Source organism: Grammomys surdaster, unplaced genomic scaffold (genome assembly GCF_004785775.1).
Source record: "Grammomys surdaster isolate TR1022 unplaced genomic scaffold, NIH_TR_1.0 133, whole genome shotgun sequence".
In the NCBI taxonomy this organism is placed as follows: Eukaryota; Metazoa; Chordata; class Mammalia; order Rodentia; family Muridae; genus Grammomys; species Grammomys surdaster.
The window spans coordinates 13,829,414-13,843,607 of NW_021604591.1; positions in this window are offsets into that span (position 1 = coordinate 13,829,414).

A 14,194-nucleotide genomic window follows, 5' to 3' on the forward strand; every position below is an offset into this window, starting at 1 on the left:
CCCAAGGCCCCTATTCTCTTGCACTGAGGCAAACAACTCAAAGAAAAACAGGCTTATTCTGGCTTTAGAGACCTAGATTCTGTGATGGATGGAGGGGCATGCTGGCAGAAAGAGGACAGCCTGTCTCACTGCACTCACAGTCAGGAAGCAGAGAGTGAACTGAGCCCCACCCCTGGTGACCTGCTTCCTCCAGTGAGGCTGCATCTCATAAAAGTTTCACAACAAAACAGAATCTGCCCTGGCCTTCAGGGATTCGATGAGACCTTAGGGAAGGGACAAAAGAATGAAGGGACAAGAGACACAAGGAATGAGAGCAAGTCTGGAGTTCTGATCAAGCTCCGAAACTTTAATTTTGGGGGCAGGTTATAAAGACAGCAAAACAGGAAGTTTGGGGGAGGATCATTGCTTTCGGCTAGCCTACTATTGAGTCCTCATTGTCTAAGACCAGTTCACTGTCACATCCTTATTGCCCTAGACCATCCTATTGTCGTAACCAGCTCCCAGGAAATGCTAAACGTTCTTTAAGTTCCTGAACCTGAGACCCGAGAATGTCCTTTCTTAACCTTGTACTGACTAGGCTTTCCAGAACAGCAGGTAATTTCCTGAGGGTCTCTTAGGACAGCAGGTAGTTTCCTGGGTTTGGCTCCCAGCAAGCATCACCAGCTGGAGACCAAGTGTCCAAATGTGAGCCTTGAGAGTCACTTTATGTTCAAACTGTGTCTTCTAGATATGACAGGGAATTACCCATGTAATTTCAACAATATCGCTGCCCAAACAAGAACTGAACAGCGACAACATCATCTGATGTACCAATGTAGATGGGAAAATCTCATGGGCATACAACCCTAGGTAAAGAGCTACAGGCAATTAACTACTCAGAAAGGAAGAATTAGTCTCCGCAGGGGTGGAGCCTTAGCTGGTTATCCAACACCAAGTGAACAGACCTAAACACACAGACACACAGACACACAGACAATGGACTCAGCAGCTCAGCATGTTGCATAATGGACATATACATGTGTATGTGCATATATATGGTACAATAATAATTAAAACAAAATGACAATAATTATTAAAGAAAAAGATGTCATGAATTTGAGAGGGAGTAGAGAGGTCATGCAAAGAGTTGTGGGGGGAGAGAAAGGGAAATTATGTTAATTATTATATGTTAATTAGAATAAATTATTTTTTAAAACAGCCCAATTAAGTGCAACATCTTTTGAAGTTGATTTTTCTCAGTACTTTGTTATAGTGTTGAAAAGGTGACAGAAGCAAGCATGACTCAAGATTCAACAAGGAGCCAGAGAGATGCTGTGTGGAGAGAGAGAAAGATGCTGTGTGGAGAGAGAGAGAGAGATGGTGTGTGAGGAGAGAGAGAGAGATGCTGTGTGGAGACAGAGAGAGATGCTGTGTGGAGAGAGAGAGAGATGCTGTGTGGAGAGAGAGAGATGCTGTGTGGAGAGAGAGAGATGCTGTGTGGAGAGAGAGTTGCTGTGTGGAGAGAGAGAGAGATGCTGTGTGGAGAGAGAGAGAGAGATGCTGTGTGAAGAGAGAGAGAGATGCTATGTGGAGAGAGAGAGAGATGCTGTGTGACGAGAGAGAGAGAGATGCTGTGTGGAGTGAGAGATACTGTGTGGAGAAATGCTAGGTGGCTGAAGTCCCAGCCTCTGAAGGTGTCAGTGGTTAAAGTAAGGGCATTAATTAGTAAAGAATGGGAGGGGTTCTGTTACTTGGAGATGTGTGGGAGACCCTATTGATGTTGAGGACTTTGATCCCTCAGACTATCAAGGGCTTATCTCCCCTGAGGAAGTAATCTCTCTACGTTCAGTCCCACCTCTTGAAATATTCCCCTTTTCACCTTTGACGGAGGAAATTAATCTTTCATTGACTGCTAAACCAGCTAAACCTTGTCTGAAGAAAATGCCAGGCAAGGCAATACTGATGTCCCTCAGGGCCCACCAATAGATGCCTCTAGATCTATAACCAGACTTAAGGGAACAAACGGGTGCGGGAGAAATACAGTCTATGAGGAGGCGCACTGCAGTGCTAAAGAGCTTAATGTTTGCTAATTCATTCAAGCAGAAGTCTGAGTACTGTGTGTAGGAATGGATTTTAAAGGTGTGGGTTAATGGCAGAAAGAACATAAAACTGGATCCAGCTGAGTTTATCAATATGGGCCCTCTCAGCGGAGATTCTAGGTTTAGCATGGAAGCTCACATAGATAAGAAAAGTATCTAGAATTTGAATGGTTAGCTGAAGCATTTTTCAAAAGAAGGCCTGCTGAAAAAGGGCTGGAGATGGGTAAAAGCATTTTTTAAAAGAAATAATCTTTTCTCTATCCTGGCTAGCTCCCGAATAAATGAGACAGAGACCCTGAGACTTATTTGATAAGCTTTACTGCACAGTAGCTGAGCAGTTATTAATCTACTCAACTCGTCTGGACTAATCTGGCTACCTCCTTGCCAAAATCCCCGAGATACTTGTATTGTATTGTATTAGTATTGGTCTGGCTCGCACTGCTCAGGTGTACTCCCACAGTGTCTCTCTGACCCTATCTACCTGACGAATTCTTTCCTCTTTCTCCCTTTCCCCTGGCTGGGATTGGAAGTCCCGTCCTATTCTCTCTTCTGCTCAGCCATTGGCTGATCAGCTTTTATTGACAAGACAGAGACTAAATGGGGAACAATGTTTACACAACATTCAGGCAGGAGATACTTAGATAAGCATTCCAATGTCATGTCCATATTACAGCCAGATATGGGGGCCGAGAAATCAACATCTGAATAATACAAGGATAATCTTTACTCACTGTACAATAACATGCCTAAAGAGATGCCTGATATCCTGTAGCTAAGTGTCGATGAAGACATTTTAAGGTTCAGGGAAATCACAATGCTAGGGTGAGTATACTGTGTAAAACCTAATCCTCCAGAACGGAAAGGTCCAGAAGATGTTTCCTTTACTAATCCTATAAGATGCAAACTGCTGAGAGGAGCACCAGCAGATTGAAGAGCTGTGATGTCACCTTTTTCCTTGTATTAGACCTTAGGGTTGGAGATGCATGTGTTCAGTTGGATGAAAGTTGGATGAATTTAAATGCAGTGGGGTCTCAATTGGGTCCCAAGGGAGCAGGGGCCAGGTGGCAGCAGTGACTTGCCAAAGGCAAAGTGCTGATAGTTTGTAGTGATGGGTGCCATAGACAAAGCAATGTTCACAATGGTCTGACCTAATGTTCAGCACAGGCAAAGTGGATTTTACAGTGGCATGACTCATGCACTCTTGGTATGAGCTAGTCAACCATAGTGTTTTCAGGCATGAAATAGATAAGAAACCCAATCAATTTTTGTTTGATCTGTATAAGCAGAAATGTCTCAAACAAATGAAAGAAAGGCTACATTGGATTGTGGCAATCTCAGCCAGTGAATCCATTTCTAGACAAGAGCCAGTTTGTAGACCCAGAACTCCTTGAAAGAAGGAACAGCCAGGTTCCCCTAAGAAATGACCTTGATAAAATACCTAAAAGTTTTACTGTTACCCTTTCTCCAGTTCTTCCCCAGAGGAACCTATGGGCATTTTACACTGGTAGAAAGGAAACAATCAGACTTTCCAGGTTCTGTTGGATACTGGTTATGAATTAACACTGATTCTGGGAGATCTCAAGAAACATTGTGGCTTTCCAGTTAAAGCAGGAGCTTATGGAAGTCAGGTGATTAATGGACTTTGGGCTCAGAATAGGTCCAGTGGGTCCCCAAAACTCATTCTGTGGGTTGTTTCCCAGTCACAGAATGTATAATTTGGATAGATCACACTTAGAAATTGGTTCCCTTATTTATGGAGCGAGGGCTATTATGGTTAGAAAGGTTAAATGGAAGCCTTTAGTGTCACCTCTGCCAGGGAAAATAGTGAACAAAATCAGTATCATTTCTCTGCAAGAATTGCACAAATCAGTATCACTGTCAAGGTCTTGGAAGATGCAGGGGTGCTGGTTCCCACCACATCTCCCTTTAACTCTCCCATCTGGCCAGTTCAGAAGGCAGATGGGTTGTGCTGAATGACAACTGACTATCAAAAACTCAACCACGTATGATTCTAACTGCAGCTGTGGTGTCCTCACTTGCTCCTATTAATACACCTCCTGGTACATAGCATGCAGATATAGACCCAGCAAATGCTGTTTTCTTGGTACCTGTCCATAAGGACCACCAGAAGCAATGCGCTTTCAGTTGGCAAGGCCAGCCATACACCTTTGTCGAGAGTCACACCCAGTTTGAGACTGGGAAAGAGAGTCAGAGTCCAGATACCATTTGATCTCAAGGTTTATTCATTATAATGACAAGCATCAGTTCACAGCAGATGCATGGGGCACCTGACTCAGAAGCAAGTGACAGAGAGGATCAAAGGCAAGGCTCAATGTGTCTCAGGTGGAGGCTCCTCCCTCTGGATCCTCTAATCTGGACTCAGACACAGCAGTCAGTTGTCTCTGGCTGGAGAGTCAGATAGCATGATGGTCTTCACTGTCGCAGCATCAGGGGCTCTGCCTGCCTGTGGTCACTCTCTAGCATTACATCATTGCACAGCACTTCATTCTTATCTGCCACACACAGAGCTGGCATGAGCTGGCTGCTCCTCCAGCTCTTATCTGCCACACACAACCGACATGAGCTAGCTGATCCTCGCTGTAACACTCAACTCAGCCTTGTTCTAAGTTCCTATTAACGTGCTATCCCTTTAAATTTTTATCTCAAGGATGCCTCTCCTGCCTTGTGTCAAAACTTAGTTAGAAGGGATCTGGATTGTCTGGCTCTTTCACAAAATATCACATTGGTGCACTATATCGATGACATTACCCTGCCTGGACCAAGTGAGCAGGAGGGACAATTACTTTGGACTCATTGGTAATATATATGTGCATCAGAGGGTGGGAAATAAGTCCAACCAAAATTCAAGGACCTTCTACTTCAGTGAGATTTTTAGGAATCCAGTGGTGTGAGATGTGCAAAGACATTGCTTCCAAAGCAGATGATAAGTTATTGCACCTGGCCTCTCCCAACACCAAGAAAAAAACACCATGTTTAGTGGACCTACCTGGATTTTGGATACACCATACTCTTCACTTGGGTGTGTGATTCCAGCCCATATATCAAGTGACTAGGAAGTGGGGCCTGGAGCAGGAGAAGGCTCTTTAGCAGATTCAGACTGATTGTACAGGCCACTCTACCACTTGGAACACATGATCCAGCAGATCCAATGGTACTTGAGGTATGGGTGGCAAATACAGATGCTGTTTGGAGTCTCTGGAAGGCCCCTATAGGTGAATCACAAAATCATTTGGGGTTTTGAAGCAAGGCTCTACCATCATCTGCAGACAGTTATTTTCCCTTTGAGAGGCAGCTCTTGACCTGTTGGGCCTTAGCGGAAACTGAACATTTGACAATGGGCCATCAAGTTACCATGGGACCTCAGCTGTCCATCATGAGCTGGATGTTATCTGACCCAGAAAGTCATAAAGTAACACATATATAACAGAAAGTTATTATCGAATGGAAGTGGTATACATGTGAATGGGCCCAAGCTGAAGGCACAAGCAAGTTACATGAAGATGTTGCCCAAATGCCTTTGGTTTTTACTCCTATCACAATGCTATCTGGTGCTAAGCACGCACCTATAGCCTCATGAGGTGTACTCCATTATTGGTTGATTTAGAAAGAGAAGGCTAGGGTTTGGTTTACTAACGGTCTGGATGCTATGCAAGCAGGCCTCAGAAGCGGACAGCTGCAGCTTTACAACATGTTTCTGGGACAACCCTGAAAGATACTGGTGAAGAAATATTCAGAGTGAGCAGAACTTCAGGTAGTACACACAGTCATATTGTTTGTTTGGAAGGAGAAATAGCCAGATATGGAACTGTTCACTTATTCATGGGCTGTCACCAATGGATTGGCTGGATGGTCAGGGACTTGGAAAGAGTACTATTGGAAAATTGGTGAGAAAGACATCTGGGGAAGAAGTATGTGAGTAAATCTTTCCAAATGGACGAATGATGTGAAAATACTTGAATCCCGTGTTAATGCTCATCAAAAGGTGACTTCAGCTGAGAAGTTCAGTAATCAAGAAGACAGTATGACCCATTCTGTGGACTGCCAGCCTCTTTCCCCAGCCATCCCTGTCATTACCCAACGGGCTCAGGAACCAAGTGGCTGGAATGGGAGAGATGGAGGTTATCTATGGGCTCAACGTGGGCTTCACTCGCCAAGATTGATCTGGTTACAGTTGCTGCTGAGGGTCAGACCTGCCAACAGAAGAGACCAACACTGAGCCCCAGATATGGCGCCATTCCCCAGGGTGACCAGCCAGTGACCTGGTGGCACGTTAACTATATTGGACCACTTCCTCCATGGAAAGGACAATGCCTTGCCCTTATTAGAGTAGATACACATTCTGGTTATAGATTTGCTTTTTCTCTGCACATAATGCTTCTGGCAAAACCACCATCCATGAATTTTAAAAATGCATTATGGTCATGGTAGTCCACACAGTCTTGTTTCTCACTTCACAGCTAGGGAAGTGTAACAGTGGGCAAATAATCATGGAATCTACTTTTCGTACCATGTTAACCATGGTAACCAAGATGGTTACTACCATCTTGAAGCAGCTGTCCTGATAGAAAAGTGGAATGGCCTTTGAAGACATAGTTACAGTATGGATGGCAGCAGCCTGGAGGTCTGGGGCAAAGTTCTCCAGAAGGTACTATATGTTTTGAATCAGTGTCTAACATATGGTATGGTTTCTTTGATGATCAAGACCCATGGGTCCAGGAATCAAGGGGTGGAAAAGGGACTAGTGCTACTCACTATCACTCCTAGTGACCCACCAGGACAGTTTTTGCTCCTTGTTCTCACAACCTTAAGTTCTGCTGGCCTAGAAGTTTTAGTTCCATAGAGGGGAGTGTTCCTGCAAAGAACCACAACAAACATTGAGCTGAAGCTCAGACTTTTCCCTTGCCGCTTTGATGGGTCCCTCCTCCAGGCTCCTGATGCCCTTAAGCCAACAGGCTAAGAAAAGAATAACAGTGTTAGGAAGGGTTATTGATCCAGAATACCAGGGGGACATTGGATTGCTTCTCCACTGCCTCTGAAGAACATCGACCAATATTGGTCTACAAGGGCAGAGCGGGCACAGACATCGGAAGTGGGGAGAGGTGTGGGAGTTGGGGGGAACCAGTTGCAGGGAGACAGATCAACTTTACTTGGGGTGATTCAAGGCTAATGTAATTTTGGGGACAAAGGTCAGAATATCCAGGATGGGCAAAGATCATTGGCTGAAGGCTTACTGTACCAAAATGCATCATTAGCATTGAGAGGCATTCTAGGTCTCAGGTGCTAGCTGAACGAGTTCCTACCAGGAGAGGAAGTTGAGCCTGTAGTCTATGTGATATTCTGCAGGTAAAGATGCGGGGATGTGGTTTGAGCTCCCCAGACAAGATCAGAGAAGTAAAGCCCTGCCAATAAAGGGAGTCCTCCATATTGTACTGAGCTCAGAAGATAGACTTCAATCTTAATTAGCAGGGCAACAATAGAGGTGAGAAAGTTGTCTTGCAGTTTATCTGAAGTGCAAGAGATCCTTTAGGGCATCTCTTGATGCTACTATGTCCTGAGATTAAAGTCAGTGGGCAACTACCACAACGTAATCCAGGCAGGGTGACAAAGGCACAGACCCATCAGGAATGAATGTATGGGTCACTCCTCCAGGAAAGAATCAAGACCTACTGAAGTACTGGTACTGGTGGAGGAAATACAGAATGGGTAGTAGAGGAAGGTAGTTACAAATATCAGCTAAAACCACGTGACCAGTTACAGAAACAAGGGTTATATTTGATTAAGTATTTCAGTCGTGTTTGTTAAGAATGTGTACAGATATTCAGATTTTCTTTCCTTAATTTCTTTATCATATGATATGTAACATCAGTTAAGAGAATATCAATGGTTGTCATATTTAAATTTGAGATGCTAAAAGAATGTCCCTCAAGGGAATTTTCATCTATCCTAAATTTATAATGCCTTTGTAGTTGTACAAGAGGCAGTTATATCATGTTAGGTACAATTATAACCTGGTTAAATATGTAATGCATTTGCAGTTGTACATGGGATAGTTTATATTGTGTTTGGGCATTATTTTGACCTGGTTATTGTCTTTACTCGGAAACTGAACCTATAATTAGGCGATGTGGTTGTGTGTCAAGTTGACAAGGGGTGGACTTGCAATGGCTACTCTTGGTTGTCAACTTGATTATATCTGGAATGAACTAAAACCCCAAAATGGAGGGCACGCCTGTGAGGAATTTTTACTTAACTTGAAGTAGGAAAATCTACTTCTAATTCAGATCTATGAGGCAAGAAGACACATTTTTAATCCAGATCAACTGAGCTGAGAAAACCCACCTCTAGTCTGGGTCACACCTGCTGGAAGCCCATGTAAGGATATGGAAGACGGAAGCTTTTGCTCTTTTGCTCAAGTACCTCCTTCCTAGCTCAACCATTTCCTCACTGGCATTAGAGTCTACTTCTTTGGGATTCCAGTATATACTAAAGACCAGATGAGACACTGAGCCTTGTGGACTGCACAAGTACTGGATTCTTAGACTTTCCATTCATAACCAGCCATTGTTGGATTAGCTGGATTGTAAGTCATTACAATAAATACACGTGTGTGTGTGTACATAGAAACACACATATGTCTACATATATATATTTCTATATATGTAGTTCTGCTACCCCAGATAACCCTGACTAATATAGGGAGTGAGCTAGTTAGCAGTATTACTCCTTGGTCTTTGGTTCAGTTCCTGCCTCTAGGTTCCTGCCCTGCTTGAGTTTCTGCCCTGACTTGCCTCAGTGATGAACTATTACTTGGAAGTATAAAATGAAATAAACTCTTTTCTCCCCAAGTTGCTTTTGGTCAGTATTTTATCACAACAATAGAAAACCTAACTTAAGACACCTTGTCTCAAAAAGAAAAAAGAAAGAAAAGCAAAGAGAGAAAGAAAAAGAAAGGATGTAATCCCAGCACTGGGGGAGTGGATGCAGGAAGATCCATAGAGTTTGCTAGCCGGCCAGTATGAACCCGTGAGTTCCAGATTCAGTGGGTCCCCCTCCCATTAGATCCATAACCTTTTGGTCTCTTGTTAGAAAACCAGCAGGAGTGTAATGACCTATAAGAAAATGAAATGAAACAAGATAAAACAAAGGCAAACTGGAACAGGACAAAACAGAAAAACAAGAAAAGAGCCCACAAAAAGCATTAAATACACACGTAGATGCAGAGACACATGTGTCTGTACACACAGGATTTCCCTAAGAATACAAAACCAAATGCCATAATATATACTCAAGGGACCTGAAATACTAGGGGTGGGGAGCCCTGTAAAAAACCTTAGGAGACAAAGAGACTCCAAAGATGGCATTGAGTTTTTTGTGTTGGTCATCTACTGTTGGGTATGGGACCAGGCTTTAAGAGTGGTTTGTATCCCCAGTGAGACTCTGTTGGAGAAAACTGGTTTTTCACTTGCAAGCAGTTATCAATTAGATATAGCGTCTGGATTAGAGATGAGGGTGTGTCTCCACTTCTTTCAGCACTGAGATCACATCTGGTGCAGACCCACGTAGACCCTGTGCATGCTGCCACAGTCTCTGTGAGCTCATGTGTGTCGGTTTTGCTGTGTTTAGAAGACCTTGCTTTCTTAGTGTCTGCCATCCAGTCTCTATCTTACAAGTTTTCTGCCTCCTCTTCCAAAAGATTCTCTTGAGTCCTGAGGGAAAGAAATTCATACAGACATCCCATTTAAGACTGAACGATCTCTCCCTCTCTGTTCATTTTTCTGCTGTGGGTCTCAGTATTTGTTCCCGTCTACTGCAGGAGGAAGCCTCTGTGGTGATGCAAAACATTGAACTATGACTAAAGCAGAATGCTGTTAGGAGTAACGTTTTATTAGTACATTCTTTTAGCAGAACAGTAGTGTTCGGTTTCCCTAGGATCTTGGCCTATCTAGTCTCTAGTTCCTGGCCACCAGAACAGTATCAGGGACATAGGTCATCTCATACAGTGGGCCTTTACTCAAATCAGACGTTGGATGGTTACGCCCACAAGCTTTGTGCCACTATTGCCCTAGCACATCTTACAAGCAGGTCATTATTATAGATTCAAGACTTTGTAGCTTGATTGGGAGTTACCTTTCTCCTTTGTTTGTGTGCTGAACACCCTCAAGTGTCATAACAGTAGTCTATAGGGGCAATGGCTGTATATAGGCACCAGCTCTACTTCTCTGTGTTCAATGAGTTGTATGGTTGTTGTCTTCAGGAATAGGGCTTTACTGGGTTTAAGGAGAGCAGCCAATAGCTTTGGCAATAGCCTGGTTTGTCTGGGAGTCCCAGTGGGACGCCTTGGCCAACAACTCAATTAGACATAGCCCATTACCAGCACAAGAAGCTTCATTTGGTGACCAGAAATGTCCAGTTGGGGCTCCATCTCCCCCACTATTTGGTAATTTCATTTAGATCATCTTCATATATGTGCATATTTTAGGAAGCTTCTATTGTATTAGCTTTCCCCATGACCTCTCAGATGGCCCTTAGTGTTAGCTGTCTCTCCTCATATCCCTTTGCTTGCCTCTCTTTCCTCCTATCCCCAACTTACCCTCCTGTTCCTGCCTCTCCTGTCCACCTATACTTATCTATTCTATTTCTCCTTCCTAGGAATGTTCATCCCTCTCTGCTAGTTCCCGACTCTCTGCCAAACCTCTGTGGTTATCTTGGTTGTAGCTTGCTTATTAAAGACTCAACAGCTAACATCACATATAAACAAACGTATGCCAAATTTGTCCTTCTGGGTTTGGGTTACTTTATTCAGGATGATTTTTTTTAGATTTCCATCCATTTACCTGCAAATCTCGTGATTTTATTTCTTTAATAGCCGAATCCATTCCATTGTGTAAACTTACCACATTTTAAAAAATATATTCATCTATTGGTGAACATCTAGGCTGTTTCCAATTTCTGATTATTATAAAAAAGCAGCAATGAACATGGTTGAGCAAGTAATGTATAGTGTAGTGTAGTGTAGTATAGTATTGTATAGTACAGTATATTATAGTGGGATGAAGTATCCTTTGGGTATATGCCCCAGAGTGGTACAGCTGAATCTTAGGCAGATTGTGTCCCATCTTCCTGAGGAACCACCACACTGATTTTCATAGTGGCTGTGCAAGTTTTCATTCCCACTCGCAATGGAGGAACGTCCCCTTAGTCCACATTCTCACTAACAGCTCACTTGTTTTATTGATCTTGACCATTCTGACTGGCAAGAGATGAAATTTCAAAGTAGTTTTGATTTGCATTTTTCTGATGACTAAGGACATTGAACATTTGTTTAAGTGCTTCTCGGCCATTTGTATGTCCTCTTTTGAGAATTTCCTGCTCAGATATGTGCCCCATTTTTAATTGGGTTGTTTGTTTTCTGGATGTCCAGTTTTTTCCATTCTTTACATCATATTTTAGATATTTAGATATTAGCTCTCTATTGTTGGTAAAAAAATCTTTTCCCATTCCATAGTCTATTATTTTGTCTGAGTGATGGTGTCCTCTTCCATACAGTAGCTTTTCATGAGGTGCTATTTATGAATTATGTTCTCAGTATCTAGGCCAATGGTGTTCTGTTCAGAATGTCTTTTCCTGTGCCAATGAGTTTAAAGCTATTCTCTACTTTCTCTTCTATCAGGTTCAGTGTATCTGGTTTTATTTGAGATCTTTGCTTCATATAGAGTTGGTGCAGTGTTGTAAACATAGATCCATATGGGTTCTTCTCCATGCAGACAGCCAGTCTGACCAGTACTATTTGTTGGAGAAGCTGGGTTTTCTTTTCCTCCCAGTGTGTGATTTGATCCATGACAATTGATGTTCTTTCAGAAAGAGATGACAGAGAAAGAAAGATCAGGGACAAAGACATGAGAGAGGGAAGAGGAGCCTATAGTTAAGACATTAGCTAGGACATGCACAGACAGGACAGGAAGGTGCTGTGCACCAGCTGCTGGAGAGGGCTGGAACCCTGCCAAAAGTTGGTCAGGGCTGGACGCTCAGCCAAAAGAACAGTGCACATGGCTTCATGACACTAGGTGGTGCTGCATACCGGCTCATGAGTAAGTCACTGGTTTTCTTTTCTTTTTCCTTTTACTGGATATATTTTTTTTAAATTTACATTTCAAATGTTATCCCCTCTCCAGGTCTCATCTCCGGAAACTTCCTATCCCATCCCTGCTCCCCATGCCTCTATGAGGGTGCTCCCCCACCCATCCACCCACTCCTACCTTCCTGCCCTGGCATTCCTCCCTACTCTGAGGCATTGAACCCCCACAGGACCAAGGGCTGTTCCCGCAGCCAGAGCCATGGGTCCCTCCATGTGTACTCTGTGGTTGGTGGTTTAGTCTCTGGGAGCTCCGGGTGGGTCTGGCCAGTTGACGCTGTTGCTCCCTCTGCAGGGATGCAAACCCCCTCAGCTCCTTCAGTCCCTTCTCCAATTCCTCCATTGGTTTTCTTTTCAAAAGTGAAGTCAAGGTGAACAGGCTCTGCTGAGGCCTCATAACAGTGGGAAAACTGCCAGAGGGTTTGTGACTGGCTGCCGTGGACATGAGTGTTGATGCAAAGGTAGGCTCCTAGCTTCTGTTCTTGGCTTTCAAAGAATCTAGATAAATGACTAGTAGAATCCTGAGTCAGAAGGCAGCCTGAAGGCCCAGACCACCAGCCTCAATCAGCTTTCAGTGTTACCCAATGTGAAGTCAGATTTCTTGGGTCCTTCCTCCCAGCACACTTAACACCCAGATCCCCACAGCTTCTCCTATCCGCAGTCACACAGTTGGGTGTGACTCAACTATGAGTCAAGGGACTCTTCTATTAGTATTTCCCTGGGAGTCCAGCTGACCTTTCCCCTGACAATGATCTCTCTTTGGCCTGCAAAGTTTCAGCTCAGCTCATATCTGAGCCTGCGTTTGTCAGTTTGGTAAGATAAAGTGAGCCATGCCATGCTGTGCTTTGAGAAAGTGTATCCCGTCCTGAGTAGATGTTTCACTTCCTCCTCTCAGCAAGCTCAATCTGCCTGCACTTAGTTCCAGCCTCCTGCCTCCATTGATCACCCCCTGGCCTCGGCTAGGACTTGCTGAAAATGGCATTTTGTCCCATGGTTAATGACTTCCCATGGTTAATAGCTTTGATGTCTGAAGCTACTGCTGGCCTCCAGTCATAAGGCCTGACCCTGAGTCCCAAAGCTTGCGTTAAAAGAAGAAAACAGAGGATGGGGAAGAACTGGTAATGTGCTTGCTGTGTGAGTGTGAGGTTGGGAGTTCAATCCCAGAACCCATGTAAATGACAGACAGGCAATCCCAGTGCTGGGAAGGCAGACAGGGTCCCCAGAGCAAGCCGGCAAGCTAGACTAACCAGTATTGGTGAGTTCTGGGGTCAACTGGGAGACGCTAACTCAATGATTAAGGTAGAAAGAGACTAAGTAAGACTTAACATCAATCTCAGGTGCACATGTGCTTGCACACACACGTGCACTCATACATGTGTGAAAACACACACACTAATCTACCTTAATCCTGCTTAGTGCAACTTTACAACATGTGAGTGTGTGTGTGTGTGTGTGTGAGAGAGAGAGAGAGAGAGAGACAGAGAGAGAGAGAGAGAGAGAGAGAGACAGAGAGAGAGAGAGAGAGAGAGAGAGAGAGAGAGAGAGAAAGAGAGAGAGAGAGAGAGAGAGAGAGAGAGAGAGAGAGAGAGAGAGAGGCAGAGAGACAGACAGAGACAGAGACAGAGGGGGGCAATGCTGGAAGGATGCCATGCGTAGGCAGGTAGTTTTTCTTCTGAAGTCAGAGTTCCTGCGGGTGGCCCATCTTTATCTCCAGCATGGAATTTTCCTGGAGGAACCCTGATGCCAATGTCCTCGTCACACTACCTTTGCGTATTACGTTCCCCCTGCTAGACGGAAACTCTGGTACAAAGAGTCTGGGCCTGTGTTTTTGCCATCTACCATCTCTGGTTCTCAGAGGGCTGCAGGGACTTATGGTGGTTGCTCTGATGGGGCACGGCAGTATTTTTGAGAGAGCCCTACTGGGTTCTAGGATACAGCCACGAGCATCTGTCTGGAACTATGT